Here is a 19,803-nt window from a genome sequence, read left to right as displayed (position 1 = left end):
CTCGGGTATCCATCACATACGCGACATAACCTGCGCATCCCTGCTGGAGATATCGCCTAGCCCTCGCTGCTGAACATACAGCGGGTCCACACTGCGGCCTCTCTCCATGAATCACTAACTCTCCCCCACTTGGGGTCCTGACCCGCACTAGCTGCTGTGCGCAATCTATCACCGCCTCATTAGGGCTCAACCAATCCTTGCCAATAATCACCTTGTTCCCACGCAACGGTATGGGAACCAAATCTACCAAATAGCGCTCCTCGAACAAACGCAGCACGCAATCTCGAAATATCGTCGATGCTCGCACCGATCGATCATCAACAATCTCCACCTCCAAAGGGCAATCTAACTCGCCTGATGGCTCATGAAACTTCTTGCTAAGCGCAAGAGAAACAAACGATCGGGATGCACCCGAATCAAACAATACCTGAACTGGGATGCCGTTCACATGGAACGATCCTAAAGCATACATACACATACGGAGAACATATCAATATCATAACATCATAAAACAAAAGATAGAGGGAAATAATCATACCCGTCACCACATCGGGTGCAGCGCGTGCCTCCTCGGTAGTCAACTGGAACGCCCGACTCCTCACCACTGGAGCCTCTGCCTTGCCCTGCCGACCATCCGTGATCCGCAGGGTTGCTGGAGCTGGCGCCTTCACTGGCGCTGCAACTGTCAACTGGGGGCAATTGGCCTTCTTGTGGCCCCTCTGGTTGCAGTGAAAACACAGCAACTCCGATGTCTGAATAGATGAAACTGGAGTAGTACAATCCCTGCTAAAGTGCCCCGCCTTGCCGCACTTGTAGCAGCCTACCGATCCCATCCTACATGCCCCCACATGCGTCCTGCCGCATTTCCCGCATCGGCTCGGTCCTGACTGACCTTTCGGCCTACCGTCTGATCCCTTGGGCTTCTTCCCCGAAGCCCCTCTTGCCTGACCCTCCTCAAGTTTCCGTTTCCGGATGTGCTCCAAATCTATCTCCCTTTCCCTCGCCCTGGCAATCATGGAGTCCAGGGTAGGGCAAGCCGAAAAGCTAACATGCTCCCGGATGTCAGCTCGTAGCATATCATGATAACGAGTCCTCCTCATGTCCTCGTCACCAGCATACTGGGGCACCAACAAAGCCCTCTCCCGGAACTTGGCAGTGATCTCCGCCACAGTCTCCGTCGTCTGTCTCATATCAAGAAACTCCCTGGCCAGCTGTTGAAGCTCGACAGCCGGCGCAAACTCTGCCCTGAACCTGGTCACAAAGTCCGACCAGGTCATCGCCTCGATAGCTGAGGCTCCCAACGAGTCCCCCACTGACTACCACCAATCCCAGGCTCAATCCCGTAAACACCCTCATGCATATCTCACCTTCGACCCCTCGGAGTAGAAGCTAGTTAACTGGGCAGACTCGATGTCTGCAATCCATCGCCTGGCAGCAATGGGGTCTTTCACCCCATAGAAATCCGGCGCACCACTGCCCCTGAAGTCCTTGAAGGACAGTGTGCGAGATCCTGACTGGCTAGATGCCATATCACTCCTGAATGCCCGAAGGCGATCCTCCATCAACTCCATGATCCCTTCTTTGATCGACCCAAAGAGAATGGGGGTCGACTCAAGGATGCCTCTGGTGATCTCTGACGCGATGAACTCGCGTAGTCCCTCATCAATCGGCTCGGAACCTGATCCCGAACCTGACCCCTCTCCTGAACCGCCATCTACCGGCCTAGATCGAAGTACCACCATTCTGCAATACATCACAACAATCATTAGTGATATTGATACTTCCTGAGGGATCACAACTACCTACAAGTTCCCTGGTCTTATCTTGGCCTTCCTTGGTTCGGGTACGGATCCTCTGCTTTCAGTAGTACGAGCCCATACTACCTTCCACATCTATCCGTACCTTCTTCAAGGAATGCCTCGACTCCACCAGATCCCTTTCACTACTGCTGATCACTGCTATACTCATCCTAGGCTTGCCCTAGGGAAATCTCTAATTCCACTCTAACCAGTCCTCAACTGCTGCAGGCCTACTTGTAATGACAATTAGCCATTACCCGAATACCATCACATGTGACGAGGCTCAGATAATCCTTCGAGTACCCGACTCGTCCCTACAACGGTTGGACTCAAACAAGAGCTGCGCAGTAGGATCAAATCTGACACTCTAAGATTATTCAACCCTGATCACATGTGACGTGACGCATTCGCCTAATGGCTAACTCCCATTATTCAGAGTCCCACGTAGCACGAAGCAAGCAACATTCAGATAAGGGTAACAATCTCAATCAACTCTATCTGCTTTCAGGAACTGAGCTAGCATAAAGTGCTAAGCTCATACTACCAGGCATAACCTAATCAGGCTATCCTACTTACTGTCTACTCAATAACTAGCATGCAAGTTCTCATACAACTGAAACACATTAAGCAGGCACATAAGGCATCACTCCTAGATCCTTAGTCCTATTCTAGCATGCTGTTCTACAAAAGCTGATAAACATAACATAAACTTGTATGGGTACTTTGGGGATACTTACTTGAGCTCGGCCGGTCGCGCACATCACAAACTTCGTTCTTTCTCAAAACTCTTTTCTCAATTTTAGAAAACATTTTTCCTTTAGAAAATCTTTTAATCCCTCGATTTGAGTTCAGACACTCCCGAGGGTGTGTCCGAATCCCTCAAACCAGGGCTATGATACCAACTTGTAACGACCCAATTTTCACATCCAACAATTTTGTTTAAAAACGTTACTTTAGAAAATATCAATAACTAAAAACATCATTTGATCAACCATAACATAAAGTGAACCATGTCTGAAAACCAAAACATACAACTAATCAAAATATCAGAGTATCAACCCCAGGATAGACTCGTAACTGCGGAACAAGAGAGAGTGTGTGTGTGTGACGTGCTGCTACCGTGCTGGCTCCTTTCCTCTGGCTGAGGAGGTACCTGAAATCAAAACTGAAAACCGTAAGCACAAAGCTTAGTGAGTTCCCCCATAGTACCCCATACCATGCAAACATATAACAATCAATGTTCAGCTAGGAGTTACGGGCCTTGCCCACACTCGGGAAGATACGGTCCCTGCCCACACTTCACTAGCCGGGAGATACGGGCCTCGCCCACACTTGTGAAGATACGGGCCCTGCCCACACTTCGCTATCTGGGAGATACGGGCCTAGCCCACACTCCAACCTCGGAGAGATACGGGCCCTACCCACACTCAACCGCTAACCCATAGCATACAAGTATCACGCAGACAACAAGTATAAGCAACTCTATCATATTAACACATATATCATACTTGACTAAACCCAGAGATACGGGCTCGGCCCACACTCTAGTACTAGCATCTCGTCTACACGGATCGGCCTTGGTGCCTTAGACCCGTTCCTACTGGAAAGGAAACTCACCTCGAAATAGCTGTTGGTCTATGTGGGAACTGATCGCCTACTACTGTTGCTGCTGCTCCGGAAACCCTCCGGCTGCAATTCCCACAATATACTCAATCAAACACTGCTCACTGACCTTTGGGTAAAATGACCATTTTACCCCTGACCTTGCCCTAAGTCAAAGTCAGAATCAACTTTCAGTTGACCCGACTCGCCGAGTTGGCTTTCCAACTCGCCGAGTCCCTACCCAAACGACTGCCCTGAATCCCGATCCTACCCGTCGAGTTAGGCGACGACTCGACGGGTTCACCTTCTTAACCAATGTTCAAGTCCTTCATCCCACTCGCCGAGTTGTATGAACAACTCGTCGAGTTCATCTTCATTCGATGAACACTTATGCTAAGACTCGCCGAGTTGTATGAACAACTCGTCGAGTCCATCTTCATCCGAAGAACACTTATGCTGCGACTCACCGAGTTGTATGAACAACTCGCCGAGTCTGTTCTTGATCTAAGGAGATTGCCTTGAACTCGCCGAGTCAGGGCATTGACTCGCCGAGTACCTCCATAGATGGGTTAAGCTTCCGACTCACTGATTCACACCCCGTGACTCACTGCTCACTCGACACTACGAAAAGGGGACAAACTCGGAGACTCGCGAACAGACTCGCCGAGTCATATGAACGACTCGCCGAGTCGTTGCCATGCACCCACTAAATACACGGATTTGCTCGATTCCAGTCCATGCCATTCACAGATCTGGACTTCTAGGGCACGAATCACACGTAAAGTTTCCAACTTTACGTGTGGATATTCACCAATAAGGATTTTAGGGCTCAAAATGTCTCAAAAGGGTAGATCTACGGCTAACAAGCAACATGGGACCAAAAAGCTAACAGATCTGAGCTCCCGGAGCTCAATCTTGCCTAGATCCAAAGGCCAAACATCTTATTACGACATATAATGCACATACAAACTTGGGGATTTGACCAAGAAAGACCCAAATGAAGTACTAAGCATAAAATCATGGGGAAAACGGGTTATACCTCAAAGGAACTGCTGGAAGAACACAATAATGGCCTGGATGGCTTCCTTTCTTCTGGATCTACTTCCTTCCTCCTTCAAAGCCTTCAAAAGCACACAACAAAACTTCAATCTTCAAAGAACAAGCACAAACGAGGGTTGGGGAGCTCTGGGGAGAGAATGGGGGCTGGCCTGGGGTGGATAAGTTGCTTAAATAGGGTGCAAACCCCTGAAACTTAGGGTTTCATCCAACAGCTGTGACTCGCCGAGTCCAGGATATGGACTCGTCGAGTCGACAACTTAAACGCGTCCCGGGTCCCGCATCCACTCGGCGAGTCGGACCCATGACTCGCCGAGTCCAAGGCTAAAAGAAAAGAAATACTTCAAATAGGATTTACGTACCAGGAACCGGGTGCTACACGTTGCCTCATGTTCAATTCTTTCTGATTAAAGAGATACTAAAGACTCTTATGATCAGTGAACAACTTGCACTTCGTGCCGTAGAGGTAATGCCTCCATATCTTTAGAGCGAAAACTACCGCTGCCAACTCCAAATCGTGAGTAAGATAGTTCTTTTCGTGCTCTTTCAATTGTCGAGATGCGTATGCTATCACCTTTTCTCTTTGTGTCAAAACACAACCCAAACTGACTCCAGAAGCGTCACTATAAACCGCGAAATCTTCAACTCCATCGGGTAGAGAAAGTATCGGTGCTTCACATAACTTCTTCTTTAGCTTCTCGAATGCCTCATTGTGTTTTTCACTCCACGTATACGTAGCTCCTTTATGGGTCAAAGCTGTTAACGGAGCAGCTATCGAGGAAAAGTCTTGGATAAATCGTCGATAATATCCGGCTAATCCTAGAAAGCTTTGAATTTCCGTGGGACTTTTCGGACGTTCCCACTTCATCACAGCCTCGATCTTTGCGGGGTCCACCATTATTCCCTCCTGGTTAACAACATGACCCAAGAATTGAACTTATCGGATCCAAAAATCACACTTGGAGAACTTTGCAAAAACTTTCTCCTTCTTTAACACTTCTAATACTTCCCGTAGATGCTTGCCATGCTCCTCTTGGCTTTTTGAGTAGATGAGAATGTCATCGATGAACACTATCACGGATTTATCGAGGAATGGTTTACAAACCCTGTTCATCAAATCCATGAATGTTGCAGGAGCATTGGTTAGTCCAAATGACATAACTAAGAACTCATAGTCTTCTCAATATCCTGCTCTCTCACCTTCAGCTGATGATATCCTGACCTAAGATCGATCTTTGAGAAGTAGCTCGAACCTTGCAGCTGATCGAATAGGTCATCAATCCTCAGCAATGGATACTTGTTCTTCACCGTTGCCTTATTCAGCTCTCGGTAGTCTATACACATTCTTATACTTCCGTCCTTTTTCTTCACGAATAACACCGGAGCTCCCCAGGGTGATGAACTAGGTCGAATGAACCCGTTGTCCAACAGCTCCTGAAGTTGCGTCATAAGCTCCTTCATCTCCATCGGTGCTAATCGGTAAGGTGCCTTTGCTATCGGTGTTGTTCCTGGTAACAAGTCTATACGAAATTCCACTTGCCTATCAGGTGGTAATCCGGGAAGATCTTCGGGAAAGACTTCCGGATAATCACACACAACCGGTATATTCTGCACCTCTTTCTTCTCCTTCTTAGTATCGATTACGAATGCCAAGTATGATGCACATCCTTTGGACAAACATTTCCTGGCTTTCATCAGGGATATGATTCCAGAATTCACTTTGCGCTTGTCCCCATACACCATAAATGATTCTTTTCCAGGCGGGTTCACCCTTACTATCTTCTTTCGGCATTGAATCTCAGTATCGTTGGCGCTAAGCCAATCCATACCCAAAAGGATGTCGAAACCGTTTAACTCTATGGGTAATAGCTCTTCGTTGAATTCATTTCCGTTTAGGTCAATGATGATGTTCCTAATACGATTACTAACACGTATGAATTTGCCACTGGCAACTTCTACAATCAGGGTATTATCTAGTTTTTCTACAGGCAATGCTAATTTCCCACCAAATTTATGCGACACAAAGGAGTAGTTGGCTCCGGAATCAAATAGTATATTCGCAGGCAAACCATTTACAAGAAAGGTACCTGAAGCGACGTCTGTTGCCTCCTTCGCAGCCTCGAGCGTCATCTGGAAGGCTCTCGCCTTCGGCTTTGGTGGTATGTTGGGTCTTCCTGCCTCCTTCTTCTTCGGGCAATCCTTTGAAATGTGCCCCTCCTCGTTGCACTCATAACAGACCTTCTTAGTGAACGTGCATTCGTTGGCATAGTGCCCAGGCTTTCCGCATTTGAAACAAGTGACCCCTCCGTCACACTTCCCAGAGTGCTTCTTCTTACACTTGTCACACCACTTCGCTTCTGATCCTCCTCCTATCGAACCAGACTTTGAGAATCTACCCTTCTTACCGGAACTCGAGGATCCGTCAGATTTCCTTTTCTCTCCCACCTCCACTCTCTTCAGACCCTTCTCTCGTATCTGGGTCTCCACATTCTTAGCAGCCCAGATGGCGGCTTTCAGAGTGGTAGTTTGCTTGACCATTGGACCGAAGTCTGCTGGTAATCCGGAGGGCAAATTTGTTAAACTTGGAGAGTTCAGTTGGAACGAGGTGAGGAACAAGCTTTATTTTCTCAGTAAAGCTTGCAGCGTATTTAGTAACGCTCATTCTTCCCTTCTTCAGATTATGGAATTCGTTGTTGATCTCTAGAAGATCCTGCTCAGAGCAGTATTGCATCTTCAACTGTACCAGAAAATCCTCCCATGACATCTTGCTTGCTTCACTTTTGGCATCGAATCAGCTAGTAGCTTCCACCAGCTTTGTACTCCAGATTTCAACAGAGGAACCGCGAGAGCGGTCTTCTGCCTGTTGCTACACTCGCAACTCTCAAACATCGTCTCCATTTCAGAGATCCAGTTCATGACTTCCACCGGTGTCGGGCTTCCAGATAGACTCGGTGGCTTGGATGCCATGAAATCCTTGTATTTGCATCCACGTCCTTCATTTCCTCCATCCTGGTGGTTTTGCCTAACTATTGGTGGGTTGGCTTGACCAACAGTCCCACTGTAGTTTCCTTCCTCAGTCTGCCCTTCGTTCAACTCGGGCTGTTCGATCTGAATAGTCACTTCCTCTCGATTTTGCTGGAGCAAACGTCTGGTTTCCTCCATTTGACAATCCAACATCGCCTGGATCATCGCTTGCACTCCGGCCATCGTGACTGGCTTAGGTGCAACTTCTTCAACAACAGGTATTTGTTGAACCACAGGGGGTTGGTTCCTATTTGCATTCACGTTTCCACCACGGGTCCTTGCCATCTTGATCTATACACTGAATAAGGTGAATCTAGATCTTTATTTAGGATTGATGTTTAAATCATCCTTATCACCCCGAAACGTTTATATGCTAGTTCTAATATCGTAGTCGTACGTTTAGAATCCTAAACACATAAGGTTTCCAGATCCGGTCGGCAACAGACCATAGATCCGAACAATTAACAGCATATCAGGCACAAAGCATTTAGCACATAAAAGCATTTTAGGCATAATTCCTAAAATAAGCTAGTTCTCACACCTCATAATCATCGCTTACCATTTTAAGTTTAAGTCTAGAAATCCTACAAATTCCTAGCTCGCTTAAACTAATGCTCTGATACCAACTGTGACATCCCCATTTTCACGGCCAGAAAAGACCGATTTCGTTTATGCTTTGTTTGAAAATCAGAGTAACATTTTAAATAAAAGTGTTGCGGAATTTGTCCCAAAACAAAATATGATAAAGATTTATCAAAAGCATTTCCATAGAAATGTATTTCATTAAAAGACTTGGGATGTCATGTTCGTACAGATCAAAAGCATAAACAGTATAATATAAGCCTTACTACATTATTTCATATCTACAGGCCTATATCCGTAATCCCTCATCCAAACATCATATCTATGCTCAAGCACCACTACCTGTAATACATAAAACTGAGTGGGTCGGGCTGGGGAGCCTGGTGAGCACATAGGGTTTTCAACCCACAATAAATAAGTTTATTAATTTCATCAATCAACAATAACCCGATTACCCATTCCCGTTATCCTCACTTTACGTCCCTAAACACCTATCATAAGGAACCTAGCCTAAGGATCATCATCGGGATGGACACTACTGCTAAGGGGATTCCTCAGCAATAAATGTCCTAAAGGCAACCATGTGGGGGATGGAGTACACCAGTGAACACATCGTTCACAAACACCTACAGGTTGCGAGCCTGCTAGTGTTCCACTGGACTGTCTAGAAGAGTCTGTGGTCGTCATCCATACTCCGCTAGATGACATAATCAACAACATCAACATCGAGGCCTCTCATCATTTTATCACACATCACCTATTACATCTACCCATGTTTTACCCCAACATTTTCGTAGATATAAAATACATATACAGTTTAAATCATTGAAAACATGTATAACAATGTTCATCCAGCATAGATAGAAAATATTCAGATAATATGCACACATAGCACGTAATTTATATAAAATACTTCATATCTATGTGTAAGCTGAAAGTAACTATGCACTCACCTGGTAAGGTGGTGACTCGGCACTCGGACAGCTCTTCGTTACTTCTTAAAACAATTTTTCCTTGACCAAAACCTAGTATTAATACCACTAGAGTTTAGTTTTAACGTTAATCACAACTAATTAATAGTCTAGCTATTATTACTATTATATAAGCGTTAAATAACACTCAATATAACTCATAATAATAGCCCAAATAATTATTTTAAGTTCCTAATAATGTTACTATAATTAAATAAAAGCTATATTAAATATAGTATAGGCGTAACTCACTTACAGCGGGTTTTATTAAAAATCGGGCTTCGTTGGAGTAGCGTTTCCGAGCCGAAAGCTTTTCTTCTCGGAGCCGTCGGACGCTCCGGGGCTTTCTTCTCGTGATAGGGAGGTTCCCTAGACTTGGGATGGGTTTAGGGAGGTTAGAGATAAGTTAGAGAGAGAAAGAAAGGTTTGAAGGTGTGAGGAAATAATGAAGAGTTTATCTCTTATTTATAGGAAGTGTATAGTAAAGTAGTCTCCAAGCTTCGTCCGTAACTTTTGCATACGAGCTCCGTTTTTGTCTGTCTTTTTACCGTTGAGTTCCTATTAATGAGATCTTCAACTTTCATTTAGACCTCGTTAGCTAATTCTCATTCTATCTCGGATTTACAAAACTGTATCGAATTCGCCGCGCTCAAAAAGTAGAGACTAAGCTTCGTCCATAACTTTCGCATACGAGCTCCGTTTTTGTCTATCTTTTTACCGTTGAGTTCCTATTAATGAGATCTTCAACTCTCATTTAGACCTCGTTGGCTAATTCTCATTCTATCTCGGATTAACAAAACTGTATCGAATTCGCCGCGCTCGAAAAGTAGGGACTAAGCTTCGTCCATATCTTTCGCATACGAGCTCTATTATCGACGTTCTTTATATCCACGCATTGGTATTTACGAGTACTACAACTTTCATTTAGATCCCGTCGGCTAAAAATTGACCGATCTAAAATTCAGATTTCGGGCTGTGCACTGTTATGCTAAATCTTAGAAAAATCATAACTTCCTCATACGAAGTCAGATTTGGGCGTTCTTTTTAACGATGTTCTTAGTTTAACATATTCTATGACTTTCATTTAGAGCGCTAAGGCTAAATCTCGTTCTATCGTAAATTCACTATTTACGCTTCCCGGTATCGTGCCGGTTCTGTCGCGAAACTTCGACGGGTCATAACTTCTTCGTTATAACTCGGATTTCGGCGTTCCTTATATCCCCAAAATCCTTGTTTCGACCACTACAACTTTATGTAGAGATATCGGGTTTATCTCACGCTTTAATTTTAACGCTTATTTTTATTTTTTATTAATTATACATTTATAATTAAATAATAAGCACAATAACACACATAATTCACATAATACTCAAATATTTCATTTTTATTACTTCAAAAAGAGTTACAATAGTTGACCTAGACTATTACATTGACAAATATGATTAGCCCTGAAACCCGGGCGTTACATTCAACCCTATACCCTCGGCATGCATGTCCTGTAGGAGGACTTGTAGTTCTTGGACTTGGGACATAATAGTTTTTCCATCCCCCATTTTATAGTCAAGAAGTCGGGCAACCACAAATTTCTTTGTCACGACATCTTCAGTTTTATACTTTTTGTCTAATGAGTCTCATAGTTCTTTGGCTGTCTTTGTTAGACAATACATATTATAAAGTGAATCAACAAGGCCATTAAGAACATAATTCCTACACAAGAAATCAGAATGTTTCCAAGCATCAATAGCAGTTAAAGCTTGCACATCTCCTTCTCTTTTCGGGGATCCGATGAGCCTCTTTAATTAAGAATCTAGCAAGATTCAATGTGGTAAGATAGAAGAGCATCTTCTGCTGCCACCTTTTAAAGTTCAGTCCAGATAACTTCTCAGGTTTCTCAGCATGATTGACCGACATGGTCATCATTGGAGCTCCTTGAGCATTAGTAGTACCATTAGGTTTTGGTGGTTGGGAACCTTCTCCATTAGTCATGCTACAAAAGGAAGCAAATGTAAAACTGTTAAAGATTAAAATTCAATAACCACTAAACTGTTAAGTATTGTCTATTTCCAGAAAACACGTTTTGAAAGGCTGTGAAACAAAAGAAAGAATCTGAAAACAGTTTCTGAAAACAGTAACAAATTATGGATGCAATATCCTTAAACAGTTAGATACATGTAAATAGAAAAGTAGAGAAAAAAATACACAGAAAATGTCTTTGAAAACGATTTCTGAAAATAGATTTTGCAAGTGTGAGGGAGGAAAAAAATTCGTTTTGATTAGCACTGTAAGATGAAACAGAAACAATTTTTTTCAAGTTCATTTCGTACAAACGATTTGTTTTAAGACTGTTAGGAAAATATAACCTAAAATTGTATGAAAGAACAAAAGCATAAAAATATTGACTGAGGACTGTGTTTAACACAATTTCCTTAAAAAAATTCGCCCTATATGGGTGTTTGTTTCCCAGGATACAACAGTAGAAAGCAAACCTTCTAGATTGCTCGAACCCTCATTGGCCCGAATTATACCTTGGTTGCAGCAAGAGAGAAAAGACGAAGCAGAATCGTAAGAGAGGAAGAGAGTGATTTCGTTTCATCCGGTGTCTGGAATCAGTCACATATGCATTGTATATATACTACCCAACTGTCACAATTAAATAAGAAAATTAATCAAGAAATCAAAACTGAAATCTATGATTAATTGCTCTTAATTCGTTTTTGTAACTGTTAACCAAAAGGAAAAAAATGCAAAAAGGTCCTTGAACTTTTCTGGTCGACCGGTGGTGCATTCGTGCCCGCAGGACGTGCGCTCGCACACAAGTTCAGTGTCCCGAAGACAATTTAGCTCGCATTTGCACCCCCTCGTGCGCGCGCAAGAGAGAGCCTTGATTCTAATAAATCTTACAAAGGTAGCTAGGATTTGTATAAACCAATTTCCTTTTCATTCTCCCACCAATGTGGGTTGAGTTTTAAACTCACATAACTCTTTTATTTTCTCTTCCAATTGCCCTACTTTTACAAGTAATTTTCATTCATTTTTAATTCGTTTTGGATGTGTGATATATCAAAACCTAGATATCACGGAGGAGAACACGAATATATAGTCAATAACTCGTTTTGATTATATTTAGAATCCAAAATTTGTGCTAAAAAATGGAGAAAATCCATTTTGGAAATTAATTAAATTAATTTTCCAACATTTTGTAAACTTGTGTTTTTGGAATTTTAGTTAATGAAACCTTTGTAATTAAAGATTTGAAAGTATGTAATATCATATAAGCTTTTGTACTACTCATTTTATGTTTGTTAACTGTGATCCAACTTCATCATCACAACCTCGACGCTTTCATCGCGAGACGGGATGTAACAGTACCACATGTTCCCACCTCACCTAATATGCAAATATCTTTACCAAATTAATCCATTCATTTATATTTCTCGATTTAGATCCAACTTAAACATTTAAAATCTACCTCTTATTACTACTAGCAAAGGGAGGGCTTGTTGGTGTACTACTATTGTATTATTGATGTTTTTAATTCAAACCATGTCTGACCCATATTTTGTATATGTATCTTTTATATATTCACATTATAACGAGAAGATGATCATTACGAGTTAGTACTTTGATTACAAGAAAGAGATCCAAAAATAAAACACACGAAAATATAAGGAAATCGAACAAAATGGGTGTTATTGATGATTAATAACATATCTTTCTTGTTCTTGTTGTTTCTTAACGATGAATAACACATATCTTACTTCAGGTTGTGTTCTTGATATGAATTGTTTCTGCCAAGTTCATCGAAAAGTCATGTTGGTTGCAAAAGATAAATGAAGGCTCAACTCATGCCAATAAACAAGTTAAACTTATGATACCAGTCATATTTTTTTTTGAACATGATAAGATAGTTCAACGATACATCACATACACTAAATATATACATAAAAACACATCAACCTTACAAAGTATTAACCTTATATGAAAAATGAATTAGGAAGGTAACTATGTTTTAGAATTATTCAAAAAATACCATCCAAGTTTGGCCTGTACAAAAAAATACAATCCATGTAAGACCTTTGTATAAAAAGTATCATCGAACTTCACTTTTGTGAAATGTTACCTTATGGTGACTGGATCTTTTATCAATATTGGTTAAAGGAAATGTTAATTGACAAATAAGAAGGGAAATGACTTAGGAGGGTAACTATGATTCAAAATTACTCCAAAAATATCATCCAAGTTTAGCCTATACAAAAATAACATCCAAGTTAGACGTTTGTACAAAAATACCATCCAAGTAAGACCTTCAGTTTATACTTTATACCAGTTTGAGAATCTCATACCTAATACGTGTACCATTGTGTCCTGTTTTTGATTGGGATCATGAATAGGAAGTTGCACATCCTTATCACCAGCTTCATCATCCACCCCTCCTTGTGGAATAAGATTCTTGTAGGAAAAAAGGATCAACATATTTATGTATTTCTATAACCTCATCATCAACTTCATGGTCCATTAATACTTCATCTGACATGAACGAGTCCATATCATCTTCACATGTATAGAACCATTGTCCCTTCTTTGATTTTTTTCTTCAATCCATTCCATATTTTTCTTGTGATTTATGATCAGTGTACAAAATGATTTTACGATCATTAGTACACATAACATCAAGAAAACTCACATAGTCATCATCTCTTAGCTCCCTCAACCCATCTATGAGGGATCGATTTTGAAGATAATAATACACATCACGACATCTACCATTGATCATTTTATGGAGGTAGATAATGTTTTCCTTGAACTCCATGTTTCGTAAGTCTACCCCATAACATATGGCTTATCGGGATTGAAGTAAACCAAACACTTATGGACAAACACACCTTTGTGGACATTTATGATAAGTAAATCATCTACTAAGAACAACATTGTTGGTTCGGTGAAAACCTTCGTGCTTAAACCCTTTCATGATCAAGTCTGCTTCTCTAAAAACCCTTCATGGTGAAAACCCAGACGCAATCGAGCCTTCTATGAGTCCTTATCATTTTTTGTGTCCGAGTCAGGTTAAAGAAGGGTAATTACACGTATGAGTCCATTCCATGCCATGTAATTCTTCCTTATTAATGTTTATTGGATCTTCATTAACCCATTTCAAATCTTCGTCCCACCATTCCTATAAACCATATTTTTCTTCTTAGGATCCTTGATATTAAAAAAAATTCACATAAACAAGCAATTATTTAAGCAGAAAGAGATGATTAAGCTTTCAGAAATACTTACCAATGAGTTTGGAAAAATCTTAAACTTTCTGCTAGGATTTGACTTGGTGGATGATGTCCAAATTCGAGAATGGTAGCTACATCCACAAGACTTTGCAACATCAAATGTCCTTTTTATCTTGGAAATGTTTGAGATTCAAGTTGAAGATCATCGATTTAGAAAAAAAAAAGGGGAGAAACAGCCATGAGAGAAGAGGAAGTCGTTTAAGATGATTTCTTCCTACCCTAAAATGATTAATAAAGTCGTCCAAGAAAATGCGCCGGTAATGGTGAAGGTATGCGTTTTACGTGGGTTAGACCAATTGAATAAGAAGCAATATGGCTTGAGTGTGTGGATTTCGATGAGCAAACTATTTAGTTTTTTACGCGAAAAAATATTATCCCTCTTTTTATTTAAGAAAACGTATCGGTAATGGTGAAGGTACATGTTTTTTGGATGAAAATTGGCTTGGAAATGGTCTTCTAATGACTAGAGTCCCTCGTTTGTTTGCCATGGATTCTAATAAGAACTTTTTGGCGAGTGATAGATGTGTTCATGGGGAATGTGTGTGGAATTGGAATAGACCGTTACATGAATGTGGTGTGATTGCATCTCAATTCTCGAATCTTTTTTCTTGTTTGACCCTGGTGATTCTCACGGATCGAACGGATAGACGGGAGTAGGAATTACACTCGGATGGTGTTTTTGTGGTTAATTCCACTCGATACCATATTGATGATATTTTGTTACAGGATGGTGGAGGTGTCACTCGTTGGTGTCGTTTAGTCCCTTTAAAAGTAAACATCCTCTTATGGCAGGTATTGTTGGATATAATTCCTACCTTGGTAAACTTGATGGCGAGAAACGTTGATATTCCTTTGATTCTTTGTCCTTCATGTGGCTTACACGTGGAGGATTCCCATCATGTGTTCGTTCATTAGGAAGTAGCCAGGAATGTTTGGAGAAAATGTTCAAGTGTCTTGATTTACCCTTTCCTTTGTTCAGTAATGTTGTTAAGCTTTGTAGTTGGGTGGATTCAAACATTATGTTGCATTTAAAGAAGAATGCGATGGAGGTCATTGTTCTTACGACGATTTGGATGATTCGAAATGGTGTTGTGTTCCAAAGCAGCAAGTTGAAGAGAAGCTCCATTTTTGATAACATTGTTTTATATTCGTGTGATTGGTTTTCTCATAGATGTAGTGTGACAACCCGAAATTTCCATTCGGTCAAACCCTAAAAGTCAACCACTTCGTATCATAAATTAATGTAATTATTTCTTATTTTTAAGAAATATAAAGTTCGTTTGATTATTTTAATATTATTTTTAAACGAACGGGTGAAAGAAAGTGCCGTCTCGGGTTTTGAATTTTAAAAACCGCAAACACTTCGCGTATTAGAAACACCCGACCAAACTTTTATGTTTTGGGTTGAGAAATCACCCAAAACCGTGAACTCATACCTATGTATGAGTTTACTCCCCAAAAAGTTACTCATTTGTGTTTACTCCCCAAATGTCAAAAGAGTAAACTCCAAAAACTCTCTCAAGTATCATCCTAGCTTTAATTCCAAATCTTCAAAGTTGTAAGTGTTATAACCATTTCAAGTTAGTAAAACACTTAATCTAGTGTTTGTGCATCTATTCATCCATTCATTTATGTATTTTGTCTAGATTTTCCAAAACACCAAGAACACACACTAAGTGTTCTTGGCCTTTTAGCTCAAATCAAGCCTTCTAAGAGTAAGTGCTTCCATCCTTGAGTGATTTTAAGCTAGTATTACATTTATATGTCAAGAAATTATACCAAGAACACAAGGGTTGAGGTGTTCACGGTCCAAGGAGATGCTTGGGCCGTAAACACCATAAAGGGCACCAAAGCGTGCCTAAGTCCTTATCTAAGCCCTAGTTTGATGTATAAGCCTTCCTTGACATGTTTAAACCCTTCCTTATTGTGTTTAAGCCTTGAAAAACATCAAAGACCATCAATTATAGGTGTTTCCGGTTTGGGGATCTCCCAAAACCGTAAACACCCTAAAGTATGTTTAAGTTGGTCATTTTCCTTCCTTAGGCTTAGAAACTAACACATACACTTACCTAATTGTGTTAAGGACTTGAAAACATGGCAATTCCCTTCTCCATGAGGGTTTACGGTAGTAAACCCAAAGGAAAATTCCATGAGGCCGTAAACTCCTCAAAGGGGGTGTTTTGTTGCCCTAGTCCATTCCAAAGGCCAAACCACTTAGTAGAATTGCTTCAAAAGGCTTACTAAACCACAAAACAACACCTAGTCATTAGGACTAGAGTTTACGACCGTAAACTCTAGAGTTTACTGCCGTAAACTCTTTGAGTCATGACCATCAAAACCGTAAACTCCAAAGGAGTTTACCCTTGAACCCTAAACACCCTAACTTTGCTTTACCAACACTTGGATGTAATCATTGTGATCTTTAACACTTGAATCAAAGTGTTTTCATGTTCTAGAGTGTCCCAAATTATTTTATTAGTTTTAATTTGGCTAATTAGTTATATATATGTTCATTATATGATAACTAGGTTCGTGCGTGTGTACAAGTCTTCATTTGTCACCTAGCACCGTACCCGACACTTCAATCCAATCCACTCACCACAAGTGAGTTCATACCCCTTTAATTAACCTTTGAAATACTTTTAAATGTTTTAAATGCTTTTATGGGGGGGGGGAATACAAGTTGAATACTTATAGTTATTACATCAATCACATATGATTAATAACTACAAAACCAATGATTTTATTACCGTTCAAACTGTTTATCAAACCGTTTTACTTCAAACTGCTTTACAAACTCTTTTACTTATCAAATACTGTTACTTAAACTTTGTTACACTTATTAAAAATTGCATGCCCGTATATGTATAGTTATATAAGCAATGTTTAAAAGGCTTAGGAAGGCCGTCCGCCCTATTTCCTTTTCCTCGATTTGGATGTGGTCTGGTGGGATATCGGGTAGCCGTCCGAAGGTCGTTTCAATATTAATTATATATCATGTGTACATATATAGACATAAAAGTGCTTCCATATTCATGCGTACTAGTTACATCATTAGTAAGCTACCATCGGGGTAGCACATGATCATACTTATACTATTGCTAGATCAATGAGTCAGTTCATTCATGAGTCAATACTTATTACTATGAGAACATATACATTACATTACTATAAGTACATATACAACTATACTAGGAGAAGAACATATACAACTATACTAGAGGAATAACATATACAACTATACTAGGAGAAGAACATATACCACTATACTAGAGGAATAACATATACAACTATACTAGGAGAAGAACATATACAACTATACTAGAGGAAGAACATATACAACTATACTAAAAAGAGAACATATACAACGATACTACAACGAGTAACAATACATTACATATACATATATACATTGACAAAATTGTGATCCACTGTATCGGAGCATGCCTTAAATGTCATGGCCCGAGTTGTAGCCAGAGTCTCTTGGAGGGAGAGCGTGAGTTTGCGTATAGATCTATACTGGATTGACTATCCTACACCTTGCTGCAAGCTACAACAAGACCTGCAGGTCTGCGGGTGCCAAACATCATTTCTTTTTATGACCATACCTTTGTCGTTGTTACCAGTCGATAGTATGATACAATTAATCACATGATACTGTAACGACCGAAAAATTCCAACCTATTTAAATTTTTCAAAAACAACCCGATTTCATTAAATTATTACAAAAAGGTTTTCAATAGAATTTATTTAGAGTATTCCCAAAATCACATCACAACATAAACATGAGAAGCGGTACGATCACGCCTTCGCCTTGCCACGGTCTCCTGAAGAACCTGAAAAACATTAAACCACAACTATAAGCCCGAAAGCTTAGTGAGATATCCCCAAAATACCAACCACACATACGCCCTTCCAGGCTACGACCTTCCGGTCCAAATCATAATGCCTTCCGGCCCATAACATAGTGCCTTCCAGCCCATGTCATACATAGCATACATAACATAACAGAACACAGAACATCCATGCACTTCGGGTCTACTGTGAGACTGGTCCGCCGCACCGGCCAACAGTCCACCTGGTCCACCCTCCAAGTCTAGCCATATACATCGAGTCTATAGTGTGATTGGTCCGCCCGCATCGGTCCTACAACCCACCTGGTCCACTCTTTGAGTCTACAGTATGACTGGTCCGTCCGCACCGGGCCTTCAGTCGGCCTGGTCCACTCTCCGAGCCTTGGCACGTCTGGTCCGCCCTCTTGGGGCCTATAGCCTATCCGGACCGCTCGCTGGGCCTTCGGGACAACTGGTTCGCCCTGGGTATCTTGGCCTACAGCACAAAGCAGGACCCGCCTCAACCCAACTCCAGTCCAAACAACCATGTGCACATAAACATACAATCATATAAGAATTCACAGTCAACAAGCCGATCAAACAGATCACATAACATATCATCATCCTAACCAGGATACCGACCTAACCGGTCACTAGCATAGCATCACCCTACATATCAGGGAACCGACCTTAACCATGTCTCTAACATATACCATCCTAGTTACCAGGATGCAAACATATCAGAGCAATAACATAACAACAATTACCCGGATCTCAATTCGATAAAGGGCCGGCCTTGGTGCCTTAGAACCTGTCGATATAGTGATGATAACTCACCTCGCACTGCCGAAACTCTGAACTGAAGAGCAGGTTCTTGAATCACCAACTCACCGCAAATCCCGAACTAGCCATCAACAAAATAAACATTAGGCCAAGCATACATCCACTTATCGGGCCAAGGCCAAAGTCCAAATCTTATACAAAGTCCAATATTGGCCTAATTTACCAAATTGGGCCCACCTCACCAAATGGGCCTAGATCCAAGGTCCATAACAATAATTGGGCCCAAAACACTCTATCCATAATTTCCAGACTTGGCCTATAAACCAACTACCCACAAACGGCCAAAAATCTAAGGCCCAATATTAAGGTCCAATCAGGGGGAGTACGCTGGGCGTACCCTCCTTGGTACGCGGGGCGTACACACTAAAACGCAGCTGAGGATCGGGGCCCTGACCCGCTACGCGGGGCGTAACTTCGCTACTCATAAAGTCCTTATAACCTCTTAATGGCTTAAGCTCTTAAGCCCAAACTTCAGATCCCTAGGCTAAATACGCCTAAGATTCATAAAGTCTCAAACTTTATCACTTGGGACGTCCAAAAGCTCTTAATCCATTAAGACCTATATATCTCACACATGGAACAACTACAGCCCTTGAGACCTCATTTTTCTCACTCAAGACCTCTCCAAAGGTCTGAAAGGACAGATAATCTCGGCCAACACAAAGCATGAATCAAGATGAGAACTTTGGGACAAGAAAGATGCTAAAACTTCACAACACTTAGATCTATGCAAAATAAATGGCAAGCAAGAAGCTTTATACCTCTAATAAGCTCCAAAGGATGATATCTATTCAGATCTACAAGCTCC

The sequence above is a fragment of the Lactuca serriola genome, chromosome 9 (genome assembly GCF_051521515.1).
Source record: "Lactuca serriola cultivar US96UC23 chromosome 9, Lser_US96UC23_V15, whole genome shotgun sequence".
Taxonomy (NCBI): domain Eukaryota; kingdom Viridiplantae; phylum Streptophyta; class Magnoliopsida; order Asterales; family Asteraceae; genus Lactuca; species Lactuca serriola.
Note: the sequence above shows the minus strand (reverse complement) of the source record.